Source organism: Lithobates pipiens, unplaced genomic scaffold, assembly GCF_037356315.1.
Source record: "Lithobates pipiens isolate NorthernLeopardFrog02 unplaced genomic scaffold, aLitPip1_a1.2 Scaffold_30, whole genome shotgun sequence".
Classification (NCBI taxonomy): Eukaryota; Metazoa; Chordata; class Amphibia; order Anura; family Ranidae; genus Lithobates; species Lithobates pipiens.
Genome location: NW_027507791.1, coordinates 170,556,282 through 170,582,702, shown reverse-complemented (window position 1 = coordinate 170,582,702; position 26,421 = coordinate 170,556,282). Strand labels below are relative to the sequence as shown.

At 47.8% G+C, this 26,421-nt stretch overlaps 9 pseudogenes; 3 read left to right on the top strand and 6 right to left on the bottom strand.

Annotated features, from left to right (window-relative positions):
- Positions 1–9,626: 9,626 nt before the first annotated feature.
- On the bottom strand, positions 9,627–9,746 carry LOC143949762 (5S ribosomal RNA; annotated as a pseudogene).
- A 95-nt stretch (positions 9,747–9,841) lies between these two features.
- Positions 9,842–9,960, bottom strand: LOC143948961 (5S ribosomal RNA; annotated as a pseudogene).
- A 5,580-nt stretch (positions 9,961–15,540) lies between these two features.
- LOC143949907 (5S ribosomal RNA) lies at positions 15,541–15,659 on the bottom strand (annotated as a pseudogene).
- Positions 15,660–19,342: 3,683 nt separating this feature from the next.
- On the bottom strand, positions 19,343–19,461 carry LOC143949202 (5S ribosomal RNA; annotated as a pseudogene).
- Positions 19,462–19,562: 101 nt separating this feature from the next.
- On the bottom strand, positions 19,563–19,681 carry LOC143948740 (5S ribosomal RNA; annotated as a pseudogene).
- Positions 19,682–20,002: 321 nt separating this feature from the next.
- LOC143946575 (5S ribosomal RNA) lies at positions 20,003–20,121 on the bottom strand (annotated as a pseudogene).
- A 1,772-nt stretch (positions 20,122–21,893) lies between these two features.
- On the top strand, positions 21,894–22,012 carry LOC143949642 (5S ribosomal RNA; annotated as a pseudogene).
- Positions 22,013–25,950: 3,938 nt separating this feature from the next.
- On the top strand, positions 25,951–26,069 carry LOC143949465 (5S ribosomal RNA; annotated as a pseudogene).
- Positions 26,070–26,164: 95 nt separating this feature from the next.
- Positions 26,165–26,284, top strand: LOC143949887 (5S ribosomal RNA; annotated as a pseudogene).
- The last annotated feature ends 137 nt before the right edge of the window (positions 26,285–26,421 follow it).

The window sequence follows — 26,421 nt, the reverse complement described above, 5'->3', positions numbered from 1 at the left end:
AAGAGTAATGCAAAGCTACCGTGAACAGTTTAATTGCTCGTCTCACATTTAGCTGGTATCTCTCTGCTATAGGAAACTGAATTTGTACTAGAACGATCACTCATCTAATATCAGTCCACTCAGTGCTACCGGGATAACTTTTACATTTAGAGTAATGAAATGATTTCTCAGTCATTTTGGAGCTACTGCAACTAACGCTTCCGATCTCATTTCGACTGCAATACTTAATCTCTGCTATTGCAGAATATTTAGCTGCTTAGCTCACACCTTGCTGTACGTAGCCCTGGAGATTGGCATTTCAACTCTAATTCATATTCACATTTCTAATGCAGTTTGTCTTTTTGCCATGCCATCCTCTGTTAGTTATTATGCTTTCTCATCCTTGTGCTCCAATATTGGGGTATATTCACTACATGATTAAAGACACGTAATGAACTTGATTGATAAAAACCTACACACGTTGTTGCTGTTATTTCGTGTATTTCCACTTAAACCCGTTATAGTTATTTTGCTATATTTATTACTAGTAAAAACAGATTACTATCTCTAAATCCTGGTAAACCAGCTCACAATAAACCATCAAATTTCTACCTTACACGCAGCACATATTAACATATTAACATTTAGCCGGTATATTGAAATAGTAAACGAAATGTGTAGATCACTCATCTAATATCGTCTTTTCAGTGCTGCCGGAACATATTTTAAATTTAGAGTAATGCAACGATTTCTCAGTTTTATGAAGCTACTGCAACTAACGCTTTGAATCTCTTTCCTGATAAATTACGCTCTGCAATATTAAGCCATGTAAATTGTCCTATTGGTCTGCTAACAATGCTATGTATAATAATACAAATCTTTTAAAAGCAATATCGTCTCACTGCAATACTTACACTCTGCATAATATATATGAATAATGCGAATAATGCTAATAATAAAGTCGTCTAAAACTCGGCTATAAGTAGAGAATAAAACTATCTTACATCAAAATAAACCATGTACTGCCAAACCAATAACGGCCAATTACTTAACGTCTATCAGTCAATGACTTAACAAAATAAACTTAGCACTCTTTTGCTCTATTTTGAATAGTTGTAGTTCTCCACATTAACTGTCACATTGATATCACCACTGACAATACACCACTTTTTAACAGCACCAAAATATGAAAAAAGCACTTTATATGTTTCAAAAGTAGTTGCATTAGCAAAAAATAAAGTCCTGTCTTCTTTACACGCTAGCTTTTCTGTATACATTAATCTCTCTGTGTACACCAGCCACTCAATATAGACTAGCCTCTCTGTCTTCTGTATACAGGTGCCCGTAATCTATATACACTAGCCTGCCTTCTTTTTACAATAGTCTCGGTGTCCCAGCCTCTCTGCATACACTAGCCTCACTGAATTCCCCAGACTGTGTTCTGTATACACAAGCCTATCTGTAAAAAAAAATAGCCGTTCTTCTGCATACTCTAGCCTCTCTGTGTAACACAGTCTCTCTCTGGATTCCCTAGCCTACATCTCTGCATACCCAGGACCTTCCTCTGTATAATCTAGCCTATCTGTATACACTAGCCTGTCTTTTGTACAAATTAGCTTCTCTGTAACCGGTCTTCTGTATACACGATCCTCACTGTCTACTCTTGGTTGTCTTTTGTATACACTAGCATCTCTTTATACATATACATATACAGCTCTCTGTATACCCAAGCCTCTCTGTATACACTAGTCCACCGGTATACACTAGCAAGTCTGCCTACACTATACTCTCTTTGTAACTCAACTTCTCTCTCTGTATACCTTAGCTTCCATCTCTGCATACCCAGGACGTTCTTCTCTATAATCTAGCCTATGTGTATACACTAGCCGGTCTTCTGTAGACATAAGCCTCCCTGTATAAACTAGCTGGTCTACTGTATACACTAGTCCGTCTGTATACACTAGCAAGCTTGCATACACTAGCCTCTCTGTGTAACCCAGCCTCCATCTCTGCATACCCAGGACGTTCTTCTCTATAATCTAGCCTATTTGTATACACTAGCCTGTCTTTTGTACACATTAGCCTCTCTGTATAAACTAGCCGGTCCTCTGTATACACTAGTCCATCTGTATACACTAGCAAGTATGCGTACTCTAGCCTCTCTCTCTGTATAACTTAGCCTCCATCTCTGCATACCCAGGACGTTCTTCTGTATAATCTAGCCTATCTGTATAATCTAGCCTATCTGTATACACTAGCCATCCATCTCTGCATACCCAGGACGTTCTTCTGTATAATCTAGCCTATCTGTATAAACTAGCCTTTCTTTTGTACACATTAACCTCTCTGTATAAACTAGCCGGTCCTCTGTATATACTAGTCCGTCTGTATACACTAGCAAGTCTGTGTAACCAAGCCTCTCTCTCTGCATACCCTAGCCTCCATCTCTTGCATAAACCAGGACCTTCTTCTGCATAATCTAGCCTATCTGTATACACTAGCCTGTCTTTTGTACACATTAGCCTCTCTGTGTAAACTAGCCGGTCTACTGTATACACTAGTCCATCTGTATACACTAGCAAGTCTGCATACTCCTGCCTCTCTGTGTAACCCAGCCTCGCTCTCTCTCTCTGTATACCCTAGCCTCCATCTCTGCATACCAAGGACGTTCTTCTGTATAATCTAGCCTATCTGTATAAACTAGCCTGTCTTTTGTACACATTAACCTCTCTGTATAAACTAGCCGGTCCTCTGTATACACTAGTCCGTCGGTATACACTAGCATCTCTTTATACATTAGCTCTCTGTATACCCAAGCCTCTCTGTATACACTAGTGCACCGGTATACACTAGCAAGTCTGCCTACACTAGCCTCTCTTTGTAACCCAACTGCTCTCTCTGCATACCCAGGACGTTCTTCTCTATAATCTAGCCTATCTGTATAATCTAGCCTATCTGTATACACTAGCCATCCATCTCTGCATACCCAGGACGTTCTTCTCTATAATCTAGCCTATTTGTATACACTAGCCTGTCTTTTGTACACATTTGCCTCTCTGTATAAACTAACCGGTCTTCTGTATTACACTAGTCCCCCTGTATACACTAGCAAGTCTGCATACTCCTGCCTCTCTGTGTAACCCAGCCTCACTCTCTCTCTGTATACCCTAGCCTCCATCTCTGCATACCCAGGACGTTCTTTTGTATAATCTAGCCTATCTGTATAAACTAGCCTGTCTTTTGTACACATTAGCCTCTCTATATAAACTAGCCGGTCCTCTGTATACACTAGTCCGTCTGTATACATTAGCAAGTCTGTGTAACCAAGCCTCTCTCTCTGCATACCCTAGCCTTCATCTCTTGCATAACCAGGACCTTCTTATGTATAATCTAGCCTATCTGTATACACTAGCCTGTCTTTTGTACACATTAGCCTCTCTGTATAAACTAGCCGGTCTACTGTATACACTAGTCCATCTGTATACACTAGCAAGTCTGCATACTCCTGCCTCTCTGTGTAACACAGTCTCTCTCTCTGTATACCCTAGCCTCCATCTCTGCATAACCATGACGTTCTTCTGTATAATCTAGCCTGTGTTTTGTACACTTTAGCCTCTCTGTATAAACTAGCCGGTCTTCTGCATACACGAGTCTCTCTTTATACCCTTGGATGTCTTTTGTATACACTAGCTGCTCTTTATACATTAGCTCTCTGTATACCCAAGCCTCTCTATACACTAGTCCGTCTGTATACACTAGCAAGTCTGCATACACCAGCCTCTCTGTGTAACCCAGCCTCTCTCTCTGCATACCCAAGATGTTCTTCTCTATAATCTAGCCTATTTGTATACACTAGCCTGTCTTTTGCACACATTAGCCTCCCTATATAAACTAGCCGGTCTTCTGTATACACTAGTCCGTCTGTATACACTAGCAAGTATGCATACTCTAGCCTCTCTCTCTGTATACCCTAGCCTCCATCTCTGCATACCCAGGACGTTCTTCTGTATAATCTAGTTTATCTGTATACACTAGTGTATACAGACAGACTAGTGTATACAGAGGACCGACTAATGTGTACAAAAGACAGGCTAATGTATACAGATAGGCTAGATTATACAGAAGAACGTCCTGGGTATGCAGAGCGCTCAGCTTCAAGGTATGGCCAACGTGAGTAATATGAGGGACACTCCTCACCCCCGCCCCCACCTACCAGATCTGACTTTCATCCCCTTGCCCTCTCTGCCCCGGTCATCTGGTGGCAGTTTTATGCACTCCCTGGCCCCCACCCATTCATAATCCTTACCGACCTTTCTTTCCGCTGCTCACAGGAACACACTGGATGACTTGTCTAATTAACCAACTTGTACAAGACACAGCTATCCTCCTGTCTGACACCGGTCCCCCTTGGAGGCTTTACCCCTCACTGTTTGGGTGGTCCCTGCCTCTCCCTGGATGCTCCACATATACCACAACGACATTGTCAGAGGGGCACCACTTGACAGGACACAGGGCTTTCATTCCGGTGGCATCTCCCATTGGAGGAAGGGATGATGGCCCCAACCCCTTGGCAGCAGGTTCTTTCATGTACAGACCAGGGCGGCTCATCTTCCCTTCTGGAGTCTTGACCTTAGATGGGGGAGTTGCACTTTGGGGGGTCTGAGTGATACCTAATGCGCTGTACTGGAAGGGCTTGACATTCCCGCATATGTGTCCCCTCCCCCTGGATGTGCCCCTTGTCCCCCCCTCTGGCTCCCACCTACTCTTTGCCGACATTGCCTTCTGCAGCTTTCGGGGACCCTGGATGACTTATTTATTGAGCCTATTGGTACGAGACACTGCTTCCCTCCAGGGTGACTCTGGACCCCCCTGGAGGATTTACCCCTTACTGTTTGGGCGGTCCCAGCCTCCCTCTGGATGCTCTACACAGCCCCCGATGGCGATGCAGGAGAGACACTAATTGGCGGGCCCTAGGACTGCTGCTCGGGTGAAGTCTCCCATTGGATGGAGGGATGGTGGCCCCAGCCCCTTGCCTGCCGGATTTTCCATGCACCGACCAGGGCTGCTCCTCTTTCATCTTGATGTGGTGACCATGGAGGGGAGGAGTTGAAATTTATGGGGTCCGGGTGTTTGCTGGTGGGAGTGCGCTAAAGGACTTGACATTTCTGCATGTTTGTCCCCTCTCCCCTGTTTCCCCCCTCCCTTCCCCCCCTTCCCACCCTTCCCTTCCCTCCTTTCCCTCCCCCTTTCCCCCTTCCACTCCCCCTTTCCCCCCTTCCACTCCCCCTTTCCCCCCTTCCCTGCCCCTTTTCCCCCCGGGGCGTGGACAGGGGAGAGGGGGTAAGGAGAGGACAATCTGCCAAAGGGAGAAATGCATTTGTTCGGGGACTGCATGTACTTTAGGGGTATGGGATGGGGGGTGGTGGATCCCATTCTGTGATGCCTTTTCTGTTGTGACGGGCTCCCTCGTGCATGCCTATGTTTAGGGCGAGCCGAGGAGACCCCTCAGTGCTGACAGTTATATGCTCTACCTCTGTTTTGGTTATACTATTGTTTTTTGTTTCTTTGATGTTACTGATTGTCTTTTATTTGCATAGCGGTATCAGACGTGACATTTACCACTGCCGGGACTGGGGGGACTAGGATTCGGGGGCTCCCTCTCCGACCTGTCTACCCAATAACCCAAGTAGGACAGCGCTTTAAACCCAGTGTACATCTGGTAAGCGCTATAGCATAATTGTGCTGTTTTAGTATACCCTTCCTGTACTGTTGAGTGCGGACAACCCTTAATTTCCCTCTCCCCCTGGGGTTGGGGTGCCCGGCCTCTTTTTCCCTTTACCTTTCCTTCCATTTGCCCTTCCTTTCTCCCCCTTAGTTCCCGCCATACATTACCTACCCAAAACCTACCTTGGTTCAACTTTCTTTGCTTTTCTCTGACGTCCCCCTCCCCCTCCCCGAGGAGCGATGGGAGACTCAGTCAAGGTCACCTCTCTAAACGTTAAGGGACTGAACTCCCCTGAAAAACGGTGGATCCTCCTGGGAAAACTGAACACATCCTGTACTGATGTGGCCTTTATACAAGAAACACATTTTAAAAATACTAGCCTCCCCTTTCTATGGTCGAGATCCTTCCCTAAGGTCTACCACTCTACTAACCCCTCCTCTCCATTCTGATCTCTAGCAGGCTCCCCTGGGTTCTCCAGGATTCTCTGGTGGACCCTGGGGGCCAATATCTTTTTCTTAGGGGCCACATTGGAGAGCGCCTTTTTACATTTGCCACTGTGTACGCTCCCAATGATCACCAAGACACGTTCCTCAGAACTACCCTGCACAGATTATGTGACTTTCGGGAGGGCCAATTGATATTAGGTGGGGACTTTAATGTCCCCTTTCGCCATCGGTTGACACTTCTGCCTCTTGCTCCTCGCTCCCTACCCCTCACCTAGGTCTCTATTCTGGCACCTTAATGAGAGCCTCATCCAGATACCGGAAGTTTTAGCAGATGTGACCAGGGAATTGAACCTTTATTTCCAAGAAAACTAAAGCAGGACTGTGACCCGGGGATAATTTGGGAGGCTCACAAGTCAGTACTCCGCAGGGTACTTATCAGGAACAGCTTGCTAATCTGTTTCGTGAACTTGCCTCTGTGGAAGCGAAACATAAACATACCCCCTTACGGACCTTAGAGATTGAATTGGGGACACTCCATACCCATATTGCTGTCCTTCTCCATTATAAAGCGAAAGCGGCACTCCAGTTCTGTCGTAAACTGACGTAGGAGTCAGAGGACAAATGCAGAAAAATCTTAGCCAGGTCGGTAAAGGAGTTGAAATCTTGCTCTTACATACCACAGTTGATAGATGAGAATGGCCAGAGGGCCTCTACCCCAACCCAAATAGTTGAAGTCTTTGAAAAATGTTACTCTGATCTCTACAACCTGCCCGATTCAGGGTCTGGACAGGACAATATAGACAGATATGTAACCGGTTCTGGTCTACCAACCCTCTCATCGGAATCACGGGAGTACTTGGAGGACCCGATCACACTGGAAGAAGTCCAGACGGCCGTGGGACCTCCGAAGGTGGGTAAGGCTCCGGGCCCTGACGGATATACCGCACAATACTTTAAGACCTTCCTCCCTATTCTCGGCCCGCGCTTGGTGAATTTATTTAATACTCTGAGCTCAAATGGGGATTTTCCTGAGGATACCCTTAGAGCCCACATCTCGTTGATACCTAAGGAGGGCAAAGACCCGGGCCTATGTGGGAGCTACAGACCCATTTCCCTCCAAAATTCGGTCCTAAAACTATTCTCTAACTCCTCGCCACGTGATTGGCACATCACTTGTAGTCCCTTATACATATTGACCAGTTAGGTTTTATTCCCACCAGGGAAGATAAGGCCAACACCACTAAGGTGCTTACCCTGATCCGTAAAGCAAAGTCATCTGGGACCCCTTGTCTTTTCATGAGTACTGATGTCGAGAAGGCTTTTGATCGGGTCAAATGGACATTAATGTTCTCGGTCCTTTGCCATATAGGTCTGAGTGAACGGATGCTGGCATGGATAAGTAAGATATACTCACGTACTTACATTCCACCGGACATCGCGCGTACGTTTATGTTGAACTTCCCCCCACCCCTTGTCACTAAGATCCGCAGTTTGCTTCACGGGTGGCATTCTGGCCTCCATTCCTGGTTCAGCAGATGCAATCTCATTAAAATGAACATACTCCCTAAATTTACTTATCTTTTCCAAGCTCTCCCGATCCAGATTCCAGTCCTGTTTTTTAAGCAAGCTCAATCCTTGCTCACTCAATTTAACTGGGCCCACAAAAATCCCAGACTTAAGCGGTCACAGCTGACATTGTCTAAACAACAGGGAGGGTTGGTTCTCCCTAACTTGCGACGCTACTACCTGGCCTCCCATCTGGGCCGTGTATTGGACTGGAATCGAAACAAACTTTCTAAGCTCACTCCCGAATTCCGCTAAGAAGCGCCATGTAGTGCTATAAGTATTTACCCACAGAATTTATGTCACATCCCACTATAGGGGCTTAGTTGAAAGTCAGTCACCTGATCGCTACCCAAAACACACTCACGTCTTTGACTTCCCCCCTATTCCCTATACGTGGCCATCCAACCTTTGAACTGGGGACCCACTTAGAAATTCCAACCTAGACAATGCGTCTAAATTCGTCATTGATGGAAAATGGCCTTCTTTCTCAATCCTAACAGATCCGACAGGGCTTTTCCAACTGCCTTTTTGGAGAGCGGCGCAACGACATCATTTTCTCCATTCCATCCCCAATCCTCAAACGTTCGCCCGCCCTCAGACGGAGTTTGAGACTCTATGCAGGAGCGAAGGCCCTTTGGCCCACATTCTCTCTCAAACAGATTACCCACACTTAACCTGTCTGTCCAACTGGGAAAAGGACCTTAATTGCTAATTTTCCCCAGCACAGAGACAACGCATTATCACTTTGGCTCTCAAAATGTCGCTGTGCACGAAGATACAGGAGACGAATTTTAAACTTCTCACCAGGTGGTATTTGACACCATCAAAGCTGCAGAAATGTTTCTCCTCTTCCTCGAACATATGCTGGAGGTGTGGAGAAGAAGAGGGCACGTTGCTGCACATTTTTTGGTCCTGCCTCAGCTTGGTGGACTTCTGGACAGAGATCCGATGCATAACACAAAAATTCACAGACTTCTCCATCCAGGAGGAGGCTGCATTCTTTCTCTTGCACCATTCACAGATTCCCATTAAGAAGTACAAAAAAATCTATTTTACGTCATGTGATAAATGCGGCGAAATCCTGCATCCCTCTCTATTGGAAAAAATGTTCCCCCCCTTTCATTACTCACTGGCTTAAGAAAATAGAGGACATTAAAAAAAATGGAGGACTTGATCCTCACATCACAAGGTATACAAGAATTTTTTAAACAAACCTGAGACATCTGGAATACCTTTATATTCTCACTGGAAGGATGTCGCCTGCTATCGCCTTAGTGCTCTGAGCTTTCCTTGACTGGCCCCTTGGACAGTGGCTGCCATCGTGTCTCGTCCCCTCTTCTCCTTTTCTGATCTTTCAACCCTTCTCTTTTCTGCCTACCTCCCCTATCTCTCACCCCCTCCACCCCCTCTCTCTTTTGGAAAGAGTGGAAAATTGGGAATGACGGCCCCACACCCCCCTCTGGATGGATTATGCCGGAGGGACCTGGGGGTTTGTGTGACCCTGGATCTTGGTACAGTACTTTATCCGTGCCTCGAATCATTGTGATTGATGGAAGGCAGACTCACAGTTGCGAATATACCTGTATCAAGTATTGTTCAGCTGCTTTTTGCTCTGTATTTCTCTGTTGCATTATGTACTCGGGGGACCGTCTTCCCCTATTTGGAGAAAAAATTATATTTGAAAAAAAAAAGAAGCCTACGACACCTGGTATTCCCAGGCGGTTTCCCATCCAGGCATTAACCAGGCCTGACCCTGCTTAGCCTCCAAGATCAGACGAGATGGAACAGATTCAGGGCGATGTGGCCGTAGCCGATATCTTCTGGCACTCTCAACTCTCTTGACAAACACCAAGATGGTCACCTTGGAAACAAGCGGAAAAAAATAGGTCAACGGCCACAACATAAAAAGAAGCCTACGGCATCTGGAAATCCCAGGCGGTCTCCCATCCAGGTACTAAACTGGTCCCAACCCTGCTTAGCCTCTGAGATCAGATGAGATTGGGCTCTTTTAGGGTGGTGTGGCCGTAGGAGATTTCTTCAGGCACTCTCAACCTTGACTAACGCCAATATGGTCACCTTGGGAAACAAACAAAAAAATCAAGTCAACGCCAACAACATGAGAAGAAGTCTACAGCACCTAGTATTCCCAGGTGGTCTCCCATCCAGGTATTAACAAGGCCCGACCCTGTTTAGTCTCTGAGATCAGACGAGATCTGGTGCTTTCAGGGTTATGTGGCCATAGGCGAGCTCTTCAAGCACTCTCAACCCTCTTGACAAACACCAAGATGGTCACCTTGGTAAACAAACAAAAAAAAAAAAACAAGTCAACGCCAACAACATAAAAATAAGCCTTCAGCACCTAGTATTCCCAGGTGGTCTCCAATCCAGGTACTAGCAAGGCCCGACCCTGTTTAGCCTCTGAGATCAGAGGAGATCGGGCGCTTTCAGGCTTATGTGCCCATAGGCAATCTCTTTGGGCACTCTCAACCCTCTTGACAAATGCCAAGATGGTCACCTTGGGAAACAAGCGAAAAAAAAAAAAAAACGAATCAAGGCCAACAACATAAAAAGAAGCCTACAATAACTGGTATTCCCAGGTGGTCTCCCATCCAGGTACTAACCAGGCCTGACTCTTCTTAGCCTCCAAGATCAGACGAGATTGGGTGCTTTCAGAGTGCTCGGACTCTTTCCCCATCACTAATGGGACGAGGCAGGGGTGCCCTCTGTCTCCCCTAATTTTTATTCTGACACTGGAACCACTTATGTGTCACGTTCGGAATGACCCGAATATTACTGGCATATCCAAACCCTCGGCACACCACAAAATTGCGGCGTACGCTGACGATCTAATTTTTTTCGTCTCCAATCCACACATTTCGCTTCCCAATATACTCGTGGCTCTCCGGCGATACGGCAGCCTATCAAACTATAAAATCAATTGCACCATCGGCTGTATTGAATATATCGGTCCCGGATGGTGAGGCCAAGAGGCTACGCTCCGCTTTTCCATTCTACTGAGCTGAAAAATCTATACGTTACCTGGGCGTTGACATCGCAGCGGATTTGGTGCAATTGTACCCGCTTAATTTTCTTCCTCTCCTGAATAGACTGAAATCTGATTTGGGAAACTGGCATGATTTAACACTGACCTGGTTCGGGCGCTGTAATGCATTCAAAATGACGGCCCTCCCGCGGATCTTATACTTGTTCCAGACATTATCGATCCGGTTACCCCCAATCTTTTTCAGACATCTGCAGGTGCTGCTCCGGGACTTTATTTGGGCGCGCAAACCGCCCAGAGCCCGTTTGCAATTGCTTGCCAGACCAAAGGACAAGGGGGGTCTGGGTCTCCCAGATCTGAGACAATACAACAGAGCGACTCTGCTAGCGAGAGTCGTTGATTGGCATTGTAATGGCCACCACAAGCAGTGGGTGGAGATGGAGATTGAGGATGGATCCATTCCCCTATTGACCTCCCCGTGGCTCCTGTCCTCCCTACCAAAAGACCTCAGAGATCACCCCGTAGTGGGAGCTACGTTGGCTGTTGTGCGGAGGTTGTTCCGCTGCACACACATTGCTCCCCTGCCGTCACCAATGACTCCGGTTATAGGTAATCCAGACTTCCCACCGGGATTTACCAACAAGAAACTGCGACAGTTGACAGTGGTGGGGAAACAGCGTCTGGGAGAGGTGTGGTCCACGGGAGGGCTCCCGACCACGCAAACTGTCGCCGAGCTTTCTGACCCTCCGCTTGACTTGTTTAATGCTTATCAACTTCGTCACTTTCTTCTGGCCATACAAAGGGCCCCCTACACTCCTAGAGACCTGACGCCCTATGAATCCATCTGTCACAAAAAGGAACCTGTGCAACACACCCTCTCCCTCCTGTACAACCTATTAAGTAGTCAGGAGGAGGAGTCGACCCCACCATTTATCCACAAATGGGAGATTGCATTTGGCATCACATTTACCCCACAACAGATAGGGAAGATCCTGACATTAGTACATAAAGCTTCCATCGCAAACCAATATCAAGAATCAGGATACAAGATAGTCTCACGCTGGTATAGAGTCCCATACCTTCTGAATAAAATGAATAGATCGATTCCGGATGTTTGTTGGAGGTGCAATTCAGATACGGGGACCATGGGACACATTTTCTGGGCATGCCCGGCCTTGAGGAACTTTTGGGTGGAGGTGACCGGGACAATAAAAACAGCCTGTTCGAAAATACAAAAAAACCCTCACGATGCAACTCCTGAACGCTGCCCGGGCCTGCATTCCCACACTGTGGAGGCAGCCTCAGCCCCCATCCAAGGTGCTGTGGTATTCCAAAGTCAATCATATTCTCCGGATGGAAGAATTGACCGCCACCCTTCACAACACTGAAGAGGCATTTAGTGTTACATGGAGGCCCTGGAGGTATTTTACTGGTACTTGAGACTACATTTGGGAGGTGAGCAGCGCCCCTGTCCCAGAAAACGACTGAACATCTAACGTTTACCTACGTAGGCCAAGTCTGCCCTGGGTGGCATTCCCCCCTTTCCCTTTTTGTCTTTATTTTTCTTTTTTTCCCTGCCGCCATCCCCCCCCCTCTTCTCTCTCCGTCTTTGCACTCTCTTCTTCCCCCGTCCTCCCTTTTGACTATGCCTTGTCTCCTTACTAGCCTTTGGTACCCAGAAGAACCCCAGGGTTCTGGACACGACCGGCTCATATTTTACTCTGGTTCACGTAGGTCATGATAAGCTGGCTCGCTGTGGTCCCAGTTGTTCTCCATGATTACATTTGTCCGAACGGAGCTGCATTAGTTATACTGTACTACATGTCGGAGGTGGGGTTTCTCTCTTTTCTGCATGAAACTCTAGGACTCCCCTCTGAGAACCCAGAGTTATTTGGCTGCCTATTTTTTGTTACCATGTAATTGTGACTCTGGGTCATGCTGTATGGTTGACTGTTATATTTATGTTGTTCTACTTATACTTAATAAAAGAATAAAACAAAAAAAAAAAAATAAGTCAATGCCAACAACTTAAAAAAAAAGCCTTTGGCATCGAGAAATCCCAGGCGGTCTCCCATCCCGGTACTAACCAGGTCCCAACCCTGCTTAGCCTCTGAGACAGGGCTGGTGCAAGGATCGTTGACACCCTAGGCGAAAACCTAATTTTGCCACCCCCCCCGGCTGCGCCCATGACTCCACCTTACCCTGCCCTTGCTACACATGACCTATCTGACCCCTACACTGACCCCCTGACACATAAACTAATCCACCTGACTCCTACTTCCTGCACTACTCACATCACATTGACCCCTACACTGACCCACCTGATAATTACACCGACCCACCTGGCACCTACACCAACCCACCTGGCACCTACACTGCCAATTACACTGACCATCACGCTGACACCTACACTGACCATCACGCTGACACCTACACTGACCATCACGCTGACACCTACACTGACCATCACGCTGACACCTACCCTGAAAACACATACCCTGAAAACATATACCCTGAAAACACATACCCTGAAAACACATACCCTGAAAACACATACCCTGACACATAAAATGGCACTGACGCATACACTGACGCATACACTGACATGACACATACACTGACACGACACATACACTGACACATTACACTGACACGACACATACACTGACACGACACATCACACTGGCATGACACATACAGTGGCATGACACATACACTGACACATCACACTGGCATGACACATACACAGACACATCACACTGGCATGACACATACACAGTCACATCACACTGACATGACACATACACTGACATGACACATACACAGACACATCACACTGACATGACACATACACTGACACATCACACTGACATGACACATACACTGACACATTACACTGACATGACACATACACTGACATGACACATACACTGACACATCACACTGGCATGACACATACACAGACACATCACAATGACATGACACATACACAGACACATCACACTGACATGACACATACACAGACACATTACACTGACATGACACATACACTGACACATTACACTGACATGACACATACACTGACACGACACATACACTGACACATCACACTGGCATGACACATACACTGACACATTACACTGACATGACACATACACTGACACATTACACTGACATGACACATACACAGACACATCACACTGACATGACACATACACAGACACATCACACTGACATGACACATACACAGACACATCACACTGACATGACACATACACAGACACATCACACTGGCATGACACATACACAGACACATCACACTGACATGACACATACACAGACACATCACACTGACATGACACATACACAGACACACCACACTGGCATGACACTGACACACATCACACTGACCTACCTGACTCCTACTTCCTGCATTACTCACACACAAACCCCCTCCATACAGCTCAATGGATCCATCCTCCTCCTTACCTCTGCTCTTTGATGCTGCCTTCAGCGACCATCATCCCACCGGGCCTCTCCGACTCCTCCGCACTGCCAGCGCCATCCATCCGCTCCGCCGGGGCCACACCAGCGCCGTCCACCCGCTCCGCCGGGGCCACACCAGCGCCATCCATCCGCTCCGCCTCCATCATATCCCCGCCGGGACCAGGCCAGCGCCGTCAACCCCGCTCCATGATGTCCCCGCCGGGCAGGAGGTCAGCTGACCGACCTCTCGAAGCTCCCATCTCCGCCGAGCCCCGCCCCTCCGCTGCACTCACACAGACACACAGCGCAGCTCCAGAGGGACAGGCTGGAGCAAAGGAGTCCCGGAGCGGCGCTGTGAGATGAGTACGGTGGGGCGCTCAGCGGGAAACATGGGGGATTGGTGGCGCCGGTGGAACACCACAGGGGGGGCGAGAGAGCAGAAGAGGAGCTCACACTGGGCAGAGGCCGTAGTTGCGCCCTAGGTGGTAGTGCGCCCTAGGCGGCTGCCTACTTCGCCTAGTGGTAGCGCCGGCCCTGCTCTGAGATCAAATGAGATTTGGCTCTTTCAGGGTGATGCAGCCATAGTAGATTTTTTCAGGCACGCTCAACCCTCTTGACAAATGCCAAGATGGTCACCTTAGGAAACAAACAAAAAAAACAAGTCAACACCAACAACATAAAAAGAAGCCTACCGCACCTAGTATTTCCAGGCGGTCTCCCATCCAGGTATTAACAAGGCGCGACCCTTTCTAGCCTCTGAGATCAGCAGAGATTGGGCGCTTTCAGGGGGATGTGCCCATAGGCAATCTCTTTGGGCACTCTCATCCCTCTTGAAAAATGCCAAGATAGTCACCCTGGGAAACAAGCGAAAAAAAACAGGTCAACGCCAACAACATAAAAAGAAGAATACGGCACCTGGTATTCCAAGGCCGTCTCCCATTCAAGTACTAACTAGGCCCAACCCTTCTTAGCCTCTGAGATCAGAAGAGATAGGGTGCTTTCAGGGTGATGTGGCTGTAAGCGATCTCTTTAGGCACTCTCAACCCTCTTGACAAATGCCAAGATGATCCCTTTGGGAAACAAGCGAAAAAAACAGGTCAACACCAACAACATAAAAAGAAGCCTGCGGCATCTGGAAAACCCAGGCGGTCTCCCATCCAGGTACAAACCAGGCCCAACCCTGCTTAGCCTCTGAGACCAAACGAGATTGGGCGCTTTCAGGGTGTTGTGCCCATAGGCAATTTCTTTGTGCACTCTCAACCCTCTTGACACATGCCAAGATGGTCACCTTGGGAAACAAGGGAAAAAAAACAGGTCAACGCGACAACATAATGAGAAGCCTACGGCACCTGGTATTCCCAAGCTTTCTCCCATCCAGGTACTAACCAGGCCCATCGCTGCTTAGCCTCCGAGATCAGATGAGATTAGGCTCTTTCAGGGTGATTTGGCTGTAGGCACTCTCTTTGGGCACTCTGAAGCCTCTTGACAAAGGCCAAGATGGTCACCTTGGGAAACAAGCTAAAAAAAACAGGTCAAAGCCAACAACATAAAAAGAAGCCTATGGCATCCAGTATTCCCAGGCGATCTCCCAATCAAGACACTAACCAGACCAGATCCTTCTATGGCACCTGGTCTTCCCAGGCAGTCTCCCATCCAGGTACTAACCAGGCCTGACGCTGCTTAGCCTCTGAAATCAGACGAGATCGGGTGCTTTCAGGTTGATGTGGCCGTAAGCGTTCTCTTCAAGACACGCCTAACCCTCTTGACAAACGCCAAGATGGTCGCCTTGAGAACAACAGACAAAGCCAACAACATAAAAGGAAGCCTATGGGCTTACAGCGGACCTTAAAAGATGGGACCCACTAGCTCTGTCATGTTTCGGACGCTGTAATGTGTTGAAGATGAACGCGTTGCCACGACTTCTGTATCTACTACAAGCCTTACCTATCAAAATACCCCAGACTTTCTTTCATTCGGTTCGCTCAATCTTTATCAAGTTCCTCTGGCGCGGAAAACATATGCGTATTGGTAGGGCAATGCTATTGCGACCGAAATTGCGGGGAGGTATTGGCTTCCCGGACCCTGCTCTATATTACACAGCGAGGCACATGACACCGGTGGTTGACTGGTGCCGGTGTTCTGCCATATACTGTCCGGCCATGATATAGTGTCCGCTGTGTACTCCGAAGCTGAACGGCTCCTGCGCGGTGAGTGGAGGTGGTAGCCCCACCATCCAAGCGGACATAGGGTTGTGAATATTAGCCACTTCCCGACCAGCGCACGACGATGTGCGTCGACAGCATGGCACGGGCAGGCATATTGGCGTACATGTACGTCCAATATTCGTTGCCGCCGCGCTGGTCGGGACCCCCGTGAGTCCGGTCGCGGGACCCGCGGACTCGATCGCCGCGGGCATCCCCGCGATCGTCTCACGGAGCCGCGGAAGTGAGGAAATGCTGTATAAACAACATTTTCTCATTCTGCCTAGCAACTAGTGACGCTGATCTCTGCTCCATGTGATTGGAGCAGAGATCAGTGTACACTAAATGAAAGCCCAACCCCCCCACAGTTAGTAACACTCCCCTAGGAACACTTAACCCCTACACTGCCACCCACTGGTTAACCCTTTCACTGCCAGTGTCATTTACACAGGAATCACTGCATTTATATAGCAGTGATTACTGTATAAATGACAATGGTCCCAAAAATGTGTCAAAAATGTCCGATGGGTCCCCGACAATGTCGCAGTCACAATAAAAATCGCAGATCGCCGCCATTACTAGTAAAAATAAAATAATTAAAAATTATTAATAAAAATGCTATAAAACTATCCCTATTTTGTAAACGCTATAACTTTTGCGCAAACCAATCAATAATCGCTTATTGCGATTTTTTTTACCAAAAATATGTAGACGAATACGTATTGGCCTAAATTGAGGGAAAAAAATGTTTTTTTATATATTTTTGGGGGATATTTATTATAACAAAAGGTAAAAAAATAATGCGTTTTTTTCAAAATTGTCGCTCTATTTTTGTTTATAGCGCAAAAAATAAAAACCGCAGGGGTGATCAAATACCACCAAAAGAAAGCTCTATTTGTGGGAAAAAAAGGACGTTAATTTTGTTTGAGAGCCACGTCACACGACCGCGCAATTGTCAGTTAAAGCGACGCAGTGCCGAATCGCAAAAAGTGGTCTGGTCTTTGACCAGCAAATTGGTCCGGTCTGAAAGTGGTTAGAGGGCCCCTCGCAGGCGAGCTTCGCTCGCCACGCTTCGGGCTTGGCTTCGCTGCGCTCGGCTCTTTTATATTCTTACTCTATGTCCACTTGGATAGTGGGGATAGAACCTGTACTCAGTGCGCAGGTGCCGTTCATGCTCGCAATTTTTGGAATCTGTGTTGCTGTGTACTGCGCATGCGCAGTACACAGCGGACACTATCCGATGGGGGACCATATGTGATAAGACACCGGCATGGGGAACTGAAGCTATGGGTCAAGCTAGAGCAGGAGATGGCGCGGGTTCCACTGGCTGGTCTGCCTTGGGCGGGGAGGCCATTGGAGCCCTGTGTGACTACTCACCCATTAATTGGCCCCTCGCTCGCCGAGATGGATAGTTTTTTTTACCTTTCCCACCTGACTAACTTCCCTTCTCCTATGACCCCAATTATTGGACATCCTAGATTCCCTCCGGGCCTGTCTGACCAGGCCTTTACCAGGCAAGCCCCGAAAGGGCTTCTGAGAGCAGCCCTATTTCTTGGACCCACGGGCTTGATTCCCATGGGAACCATACTGCTAACGCAAGTACCTGTTGCATTGGATAGCTGGAGAGCTAGACAGCTAATCCATTTCCTCGGATCACTACCTAACCATTCGTTCTTCTCTAGACAATTCCACCCCTTCAAGGAACTTTGCCTGGATGATGGCCCAATTCATGGTTCCCTCTCTAGGTCCTACCTAGTCCTGACAGATGCACAATCCTCCACGGATCCACCCTTCCTAGCTAAATGGAAAAGGGACTTACAAACTACATTCTCCAAACCACAGAAGGACAGAATACTCTTTTTCGCCCATAAGTCGTCACTCTGCAGTAAATATCAGGAGATCTCATATAAGCTGATCACATGCTGGTATCGTACACCGGTGGTGTTGGCCAAAATATTCCCCGGTCAATCTGACCGCTGCTGTCGCTGTGGGCAACAGGCTGGCACCATTCTCCACATTTTCTGGGAATGCCCTAAATTACAAACATTCGGGCAGCCTGTCCTGAGACTCATCCACAAGTTCACAGACATTTCCTTAGCCAATGATCCCGCAGCAGTTCTTCTCAATCTAACTCCTATGTCGATAAAGCGTTATCATAAGTCCTTACTTAAACATCTCCTCAAGGCAGCTAGGGCCTGCATCCCAAGTCAGTGGAAAGAGCAATCTGCTCCAATGGTGACCCAGTGGTTCGCAAGGGTTAATGATATTGAACGAATGGAAGACCTGACTGCCACAATGAGGGATAAAACGGAGGAGCATGGGAACAGATGGTTCTACTGGACCCAGTTTCGCTTTTCGGAAGAATACCTCCGCGAGACATAGTAAGCTCATGGTGATCGTTGGAGATCGCTGTTACAAACGTTGGACAGCTGATGAGCTGGTGAGCCGAGGGCGTCTCTTGCTCCCTGGGAGGGGACCCCATCCTATCCACTCTACCCACGACACCCCCTTACCCCTTCTTTTCCTTTTCTGCCATTTCCTTCCCCAATCTTCTCTTTCCCCTTCTCCCTCCTTTCAGTTCTACTATTTCCCTTCTTAACTCAAAAAAGGGAAAAGAAAATGGTATGTTCCGACCCCATTTGACTACTACACAATACTCTTCCTCTATCTATGGATATCTAAACTCTTCGAAGGTAGCAGGGCTAGTATCAATAATATTTTAAGTGGTAGAGGATCCCAACGAGATGGAGCTTTAATCTCATCTTGATATGACCGCAAAGCTGTACACGTGCTATTCTCCTCGGACTTCTTACCATTGGCTCTGATATCCATGCAATATGATCGTTTGTTTGTAACTATTTGTATCACACATTCTGTGAAGTTGCCTTTGCATTGTATGTCGCATACTACTAAATAAAAAAAAATAAAAAATAAAAAAAGCCTATGGCATCTGGTATTTCCAGGCGGTCTCCCATCCAGGTACTAACCAGGCCCGACACTGTTTAGCATCCGAGATCAGACGAGATTGGGCGCTTTCAGGGTGATGGGGCCGTAGGTCATCTCTTTGGGTACTCTCAACCCTCTTGACAAACGCCAAGATGGTCACCTTGGGAAACAAGTGAAAAAAAAACCAGGTCAAGGCCAACAACATAAAAAGAAGCCTACAGCACCTAGTATTCCCAGGTGGTCTCCAATCCAGGTACTAGCAAGGCCCAACCCTGTTTAGCTTCTGAGATCAGAGGAGATCGGGCGCTTTCAGGGTTATGTGCCCATAGGCAATCTCTTTGGGCATTCTCAACCCTCTTGACAAATGCCAAGATAGTCACCTTGAGATACAAGCGAAAAAAAACAGGTCAATGTCAACAACATAAAAAGAAGAATACGGCACCTGGTATTCCAACGCCATCTCCCATCCAGGTACTAACTAGGCCCAACCCTTCTTAGCCTCAGAGAAGAGAAGAGATAGGGCTCTTTCAGGGTGATGCTGCTGTAAGCGATCTCTTTGGGCACTCTCATCCCTCTTGACAAATGCCAAGATGGTCACCTTGGGAAACAAGCAAAAAAAAAAAAACGAATCAACGCCAACAACATAAAAAGAAGCCTACAATAACTGGTATTCCCAGGTGGTCTCCCATCCAGGTACTAACCAGGCCCGACTCTTCTTAGCCTCCAAGGTCAGACGAGATTGGGTGCTTTCAGAGTGATGTGGCCATAGGCAATCTCTTCAGGCACTCTCAACCCTCTTGACAAACACAAAGATGGTCACTTTGGGAAACAAGCGGAAAAAAAACAGGTCAACGCCAACAACATAAAAAGAAGTCTACGACACCTGGTATTCCCAGGCGGTCTCCCCTCCAGGTACTAACAAGGCCTGACTCTTCTTAGCTTCCAACATCAAACGTGATCGGGTGCTTTCAGGGTGATGTGCCTATAGGCAATCTCTTCAGGCACTTTCAACCCTCTTGACAAACGCCAAGATGGTCACCTTGGGAAACAAGCAAAAAAATAAAAATAAGTCGGAAGCTAGAGACAATACGGCCCGAGTCCTCAATTTAATCCATGCGGCGCATGTACAGGGAAGGCCCTTGCTTATGTTGTCAACGGACGTGGAGAAGGCCTTTGACAGGGTGGCCTGGCACTTTATGCAGGCCACCCTGAAACATATAGGTCCAATATATATATATATATCCAATGCAACAGGTACTTGCTCTAGCAGTATGGTCCCCATGGGAATCAAGCCCGTGGGTCCAAGAAATAGGGCTGCTCTCAGAAGCCCTTTCGGGGCTTGCCTGGTAAAGGCCTGGTCAGACAGGCCCGGAGGGAATCTAGGATGTCCAATAATTGGGGTCATAGGAGAAGGGAAGTTAGTCAGGTGGGAAAGGTGAAAAAAACTATCCATCTCGGCGAGCGAGGGGCCAATTAACGGGTGAGTAGTCACACAGGGCTCCAATGGCCTCCCCGCCCAAGGCAGACCAGCCAGTGGAACCCGCACCATCTCCTGCTCTAGCTTGACCCATAGCTTCAGTTCCCCATGCCGGTGTCTTATCACATATGGTCCCCCATCGGATAGTGTCCGCTGTGTACTGCGCATGCGCAGCGAGGCCAAGCCCGAAGCGTGGCGAGCGAAGCTCGCCTGCGAGGGGCCCTCTAATATTCACAACCCTATGTCCACTTGGATGGTGGGGCTACCACCTCCACTCACCGCGCATGAAAATCTCCGAAGCTTCGTCTGCTCCGTACTGCGCATGCGCAGTACGGCGCAGACACTATATCATGGCCGGACAGTATATGGCAGAACACCGGCACCAGTCAACACCGGTGTCATGTGCGTCGCTGTGTAATAAAGAGCAGGGTCCGGGAAGCCAATACCTCCCCGCAATTTCGGTCGCAATAGCATTGCCCTACCAATACGCATATGTTTTCCACGCCAGAGGAACTTGATAAAGATTGAGCGAACCGCATGAAAGAAAGTCTGGGGTATTTTGATAGGTAAGGCTTGTAGTAGATACAGAAGTCGTGGCAACGCGTTCATCTTCAACACATTACAGCGTCCGAACCATGACAGAGCTAGTGGGTCCCATCTTTTAGGGTCCACTGTAAGCCCATAGGCTTCTTTTTATGTTGTTGACTTTGACCTGTTTTTTTTGCTTGTTTCTCAAGGCGACCATCTTGCCGTTTGTCAAGAGGGTTGGGCGTGTCTTGAAGAGAACGCTTACGGCCACATCAACCTGAAAGCACCCGATCTCGTCTGATTTCAGAGGCTAAGCAGCGTCAGGCCTGGTTAGTACCTGGATGGGAGACTGCCTGGGAAGACCAGGTGCCATAGAAGGATCTGGTCTGGTTAGTGTCTTGATTGGGAGATCGCCTGGGAATACTGGATGCCGTAGGCTTCTTTTTATGTTGTTGGCTTTGACCTGTTTTTTTTAGCTTGTTTCCCAAGGTGACCATCTTGGCCTTTGTCAAGAGGCTTCAGAGTGCCCAAAGAGAGTGCCTACGGCCAAATCACCCTGAAAGAGCCCAATCTCATCTGATCTCGAAGGCTAAGCAGCGATGGGCCTGGTTAGTTCCTGGATGGGAGACAGCTTGGGAATACCAGGTGCCATAGGCTTCTCATTATGTTGTCGGCGTTGACCTGTTTTATTTTCCCTTGTTTCCCAAGGTGACCATCTTGGCATGTGTCAAGAGGGTTGAGAGTGCACAAAGAAATTGCCTACGAGCACAACAACCTGAAAGCGCCCAATCTCGCTTGGTCTCAGAGGCTAAGCAGGGTTGGGCCTGGTTTGTACCTGGATGGGAGACCGCCTGGGTTTTCCAGATGCCGCAGGCTTCTTTTTATGTTGTTGGTGTTGACCTGTTTTTTTCGCTTGTTTCCCAAAGTGATCATCTTGCCATTTGTCAAGAGGGTTGAGAGTGCCTAAAGAGATCGCTTACAGCCACATCACCCTGAAAGCACCCTATCTCTTCTGATCTCAGAGGCTAAGAAGGGTTGGGCCTAGTTAGTACTTGAATGGGAGACGGCCTTGGAATACCAGGTGCCGTATTCTTCTTTTTATGTTGTTGGCGTTGACCTGTTTTTTTTCGCTTGTTTCCCAGGGTTTTGGCATTTTTCAAGAGGGATGAGAGTGCCCAAAGAGATTGCCTATGGACACATCACCCTGAAAGCGCCCAATCTCCGCTGATCTCAGAGGCTAGAAAGGGACGCGCCTTGTTAATACCTGGATGGGAGACCGCGTGGAAATACTAGGTGCGGTAGGCTTCTTTTTATGTTGTTGGCATTGACTTGTTTTTTTTGTTTGTTTCCCAAGGTGACCATCTTGGCGTTTGTCAAGAGGGTTGAGCGTGCCTGAAAAAATCTACTATGGCTGCATCACCCTGAAAGAGCCAAATCTCATTTGATCTCAGAGGCTAAGCAGGTTTGGGACCTGGTTAGTACGTGGATGGGAGACCGCCTGAGATTTCTCGATGCCATAGGCTTTTTTTTTAAGTTGTTGGCATTGACTTATTTTTTATTTTTTGTTTTATTCTTTTACTAAGTATAAGTAGAACAACACAAATGTAACAGTCAACCATACAGCATGACCCAGGGTCACAATTACATGGTAACAAAAAATAGGCAGCCAAATAACTCTGGGTTCTCAGAGGGGAGTCCTAGAGTTTCATGCAGAAAAGAGAGAAACCCCACCTCCGACATGTAGTACAGTATAACTAATGCAGCTCCGTTCGGACAAATGTAATCATGGAGAACAACTGGGACCACAGCGAGCCAGCTTATCATGACCTACGTGAACCAGAGTAAAATATGAGCCGGTCGTGTCCAGAACCCTGGGGTTCTTCTGGGTCCCAAAGGCTAGTAAGGAGACAAGGCATAGTCAAAAGGGAGGACGGGGGAAGAAGAGAGTGCAAAGACGGAGAGAGAGGAGGGGGGGGATGGCGGCGGGGAAAAATAGAAAAATAAAGACAAAAAATGAGGGGGGGGGGAATGCCACCCAGGGCAGACATGGCCTACGTAGGTAAACGTTAAATGTTCAGTCGTTTTCTGGGACAGGGGCGCTGCTCACCTCCCGAATGTAGTCTCAAGTACCAGTAAAATACCTCCAGGGCCTCCATGTAACACTAAATGCCTCTTCAGTGTTGTGAAGGGTGGCGGTCAATTCTTCCATCCGGAGAATATGATTGACTTTGGAATACCACAGCACCTTGGATGGGGGCTGAGGCTGCCTCCACAGTGTGGGAAAGCAGACCCGGGCGGCGTTCAGGAGTTGCATCGTGAGGGTTTTTTTGTATTTTCGAACAGGCTGTTCGGTCAAGTGTAGAAGGCACGCTGCTGGGTTGTCTGCGATATCTACATTTCTGAGAGTTTTTATCGTCCCGGTCACCTCCACCCAAAAGTTCCTCAAGGCCGGGCATGCCCAGAAAATGTGTCCCATGGTCCCCGTATCTGAATAGCACCTCCAACAAACATCCGGGATCGATCTATTCATTTTATTCAGAAGGTATGGGACTCTATACCAGCGTGAGACTATCTTGTATCCTGATTCTTGATATTGGTTTGCGATGGAAGCTTTATGTACTAATGTCAGGATCTTCCCTATCTGTTGTGGGGTAAATGTGTTGCCAAATGCAATCTCCCATTTGTGGATAAATGGTGGGGTCGACTCTTCCTCCTGACTACTTAATATGTTGTACAGGAGGGAGAGGGTGTGTCGCACAGGTTCCTTTTTGTGACAGATGACTCATAGGGCGTCAGGTCTCTAGGAGTGTAGGGGGCCCTTTGTATGGCCAGAAGAAAGTGACGAAGTTGATAAGCATTAAACAATTCAAGCGGAGGGTCAGAAAGCTCGGCGACAGTTTGCGTGGTCGGGAGCCCTCCCGAGGGCCACACCTCTCCCAGACGCTGTTTCCCCACCACTGTCAACTGTCGCAGTTTATTGTTGGTAAATCCCGGTGGGAAGTCTGGATTACCTATAACCGGAGTCATTGGTGACGGCAGGGGAGCAATGTGTGTGCAGCGGAACAACCTCCGCACAACAGCCAACGTAGCTCCCACTACGGGGTGATCTCTGAGGTCTTTTGGTAGGGAGGACAGGAGCCACGGGGAGGTCAATAGGGGAATGGATCCATCCTCAATCTCCATCTCCACCCACTGCTTGTGTGGGCCATTACAATGCCAATCAACGACTCTCGCTAGCAGAGTCGCTCTGTTGTATTGTCTCAGATCTGGGAGACCCAGACCCCCCTTGTCCTTTGGTCTGGCAAGCAATTGCAAACGGGCTCTGGGCGGTTTGCGTGCCCAAATAAAGTCCCGGAGCAGCAGCTGCAGTTGTCTGAAAAAAATTGGGGGTAACCGGATCGGTAATGTCTGAAACAAGTATAAGATCCGCGGGAGGGCCGTCATTTTGAATGCATTACAGCGCCCAAACCGGGTCAGTGTTAAAGCATGCCAGTTTCCCAAATCAGATTTCAGTCTATTCAGGAGAGGGACAAAATTAAGCGGGTACAATTGTGCCAAATCCGCTGCGATGTCAACGCCCAGGTAACGTATAGATTTTTCAGCTCAGTAGAATGGAAAAGCGGAGCGTAGCCTCCTGGCCTCACCATCCGGGACCGATATATTCAATACAGCCGACGGTGCAATTGATTTTATAGTTTGATAGGCTGCCGTATCGCCGGAGAGCCGCGAGTATATTGGGAAGCGAAATGTGTGGATTGGAGACGAAAAAAATTAGATCGTCAGCGCATGCCGCAATTTTGTGGTGTGCCGAGGGTTTGGATATGCCAGTAATATTCGGGTCATTCCGAACGTGACACATAAGTGGTTCCAGTGTCAGAATAAAAATTAGGGGAGACAGAGTACACCCCTGCCTCGTCCCATTAGTGATGGGGAAAGAGTCCGAGCACTCTGAAAGCACCCAATCTCATCTGATCTTGGAGGCTAAGAAGAGTCAGGCCTGGTTAGTACCTGGATGGGAGACCACCTGGGAATACCAGTTATTGTAGGCTTCTTTTTATGTTGTTGGCCTTGATTCGTTTTGTTTTTTTTTCGCTTGTTTCCCAAGGTGACCATCTTGGCATTTGTCAAGAGGGTTGAGAGTGCCCAAAGAGTTCGCTTACAGCAGCATCACCCTGAAAGAGCCCTATCTCTTCGCATCTCTGAGGCTAAGAAGGGTTGGGCCTAGTTAGTCCCTGGATGGGAGATGGCTTTGGAATACCAGGTGCCGTAGTCTTCTTTTTATGTTGTTGACATTGACCTGTTTTTTTTTCGCTTGTTTCCCAAGGTGACTATCTTGGCATTTGTCAAGAGGGTTGAGAGTGCCCAAAGAGATTGCCTATGGGCACATAAGCCTGAAAGCGCCCGATCTCCTCTGATCTCAGAGGCTAAACAGGGTCGGGCCTTGCTAGTACCTGGATTGGAGACCACCTGGGAATACTAGGTGCTGAAGGCTTATTTTTATGTTGTTGGCGTTGACTTGTTTTTTTTTTTTTGTTTGTTTACCAAGGTGACCATCTTGGTGTTTGTCAAGAGGGTTGAGAGTGCTTGAAGAGCTCGCCTATGGCCACATAACCCTGAAAGCAACAGATCTCATCTGATCTCAGAGACTAAACAGGGTCGGGCCTTGTTAATACCTGGATGGGAGACCACCTGGGAATACTAGGTGCTGTAGACTTCTTCTCATGTTGTTGGCGTTGACTTGATTTTTTTGTTTGTTTCCCAAGGTGACCATATTGGCGTTAGTCAAGGTTGAGAGTGCCTGAAGAAATCTCCTACGGCCACACCACCCTAAAAGAGCCCAATCTCATCTGATCTCAGAGGCTAAGCAGGGTTGGGACCAGTTTAGTACCTGGATGGGAGACCGCCTGGGATTTCCAGATGCCGTAGGCATCTTTTTATGTTGTGGCCATTGACCTATTTTTTTCCGCTTGTTTCCAAGGTGACCATCTTGGTGTTTGTCAAGAGAGTTGAGAGTGCCTGAAGATATCGGCTACGGCCACATCACCCTGAATCTGTTCCCTCTCGTC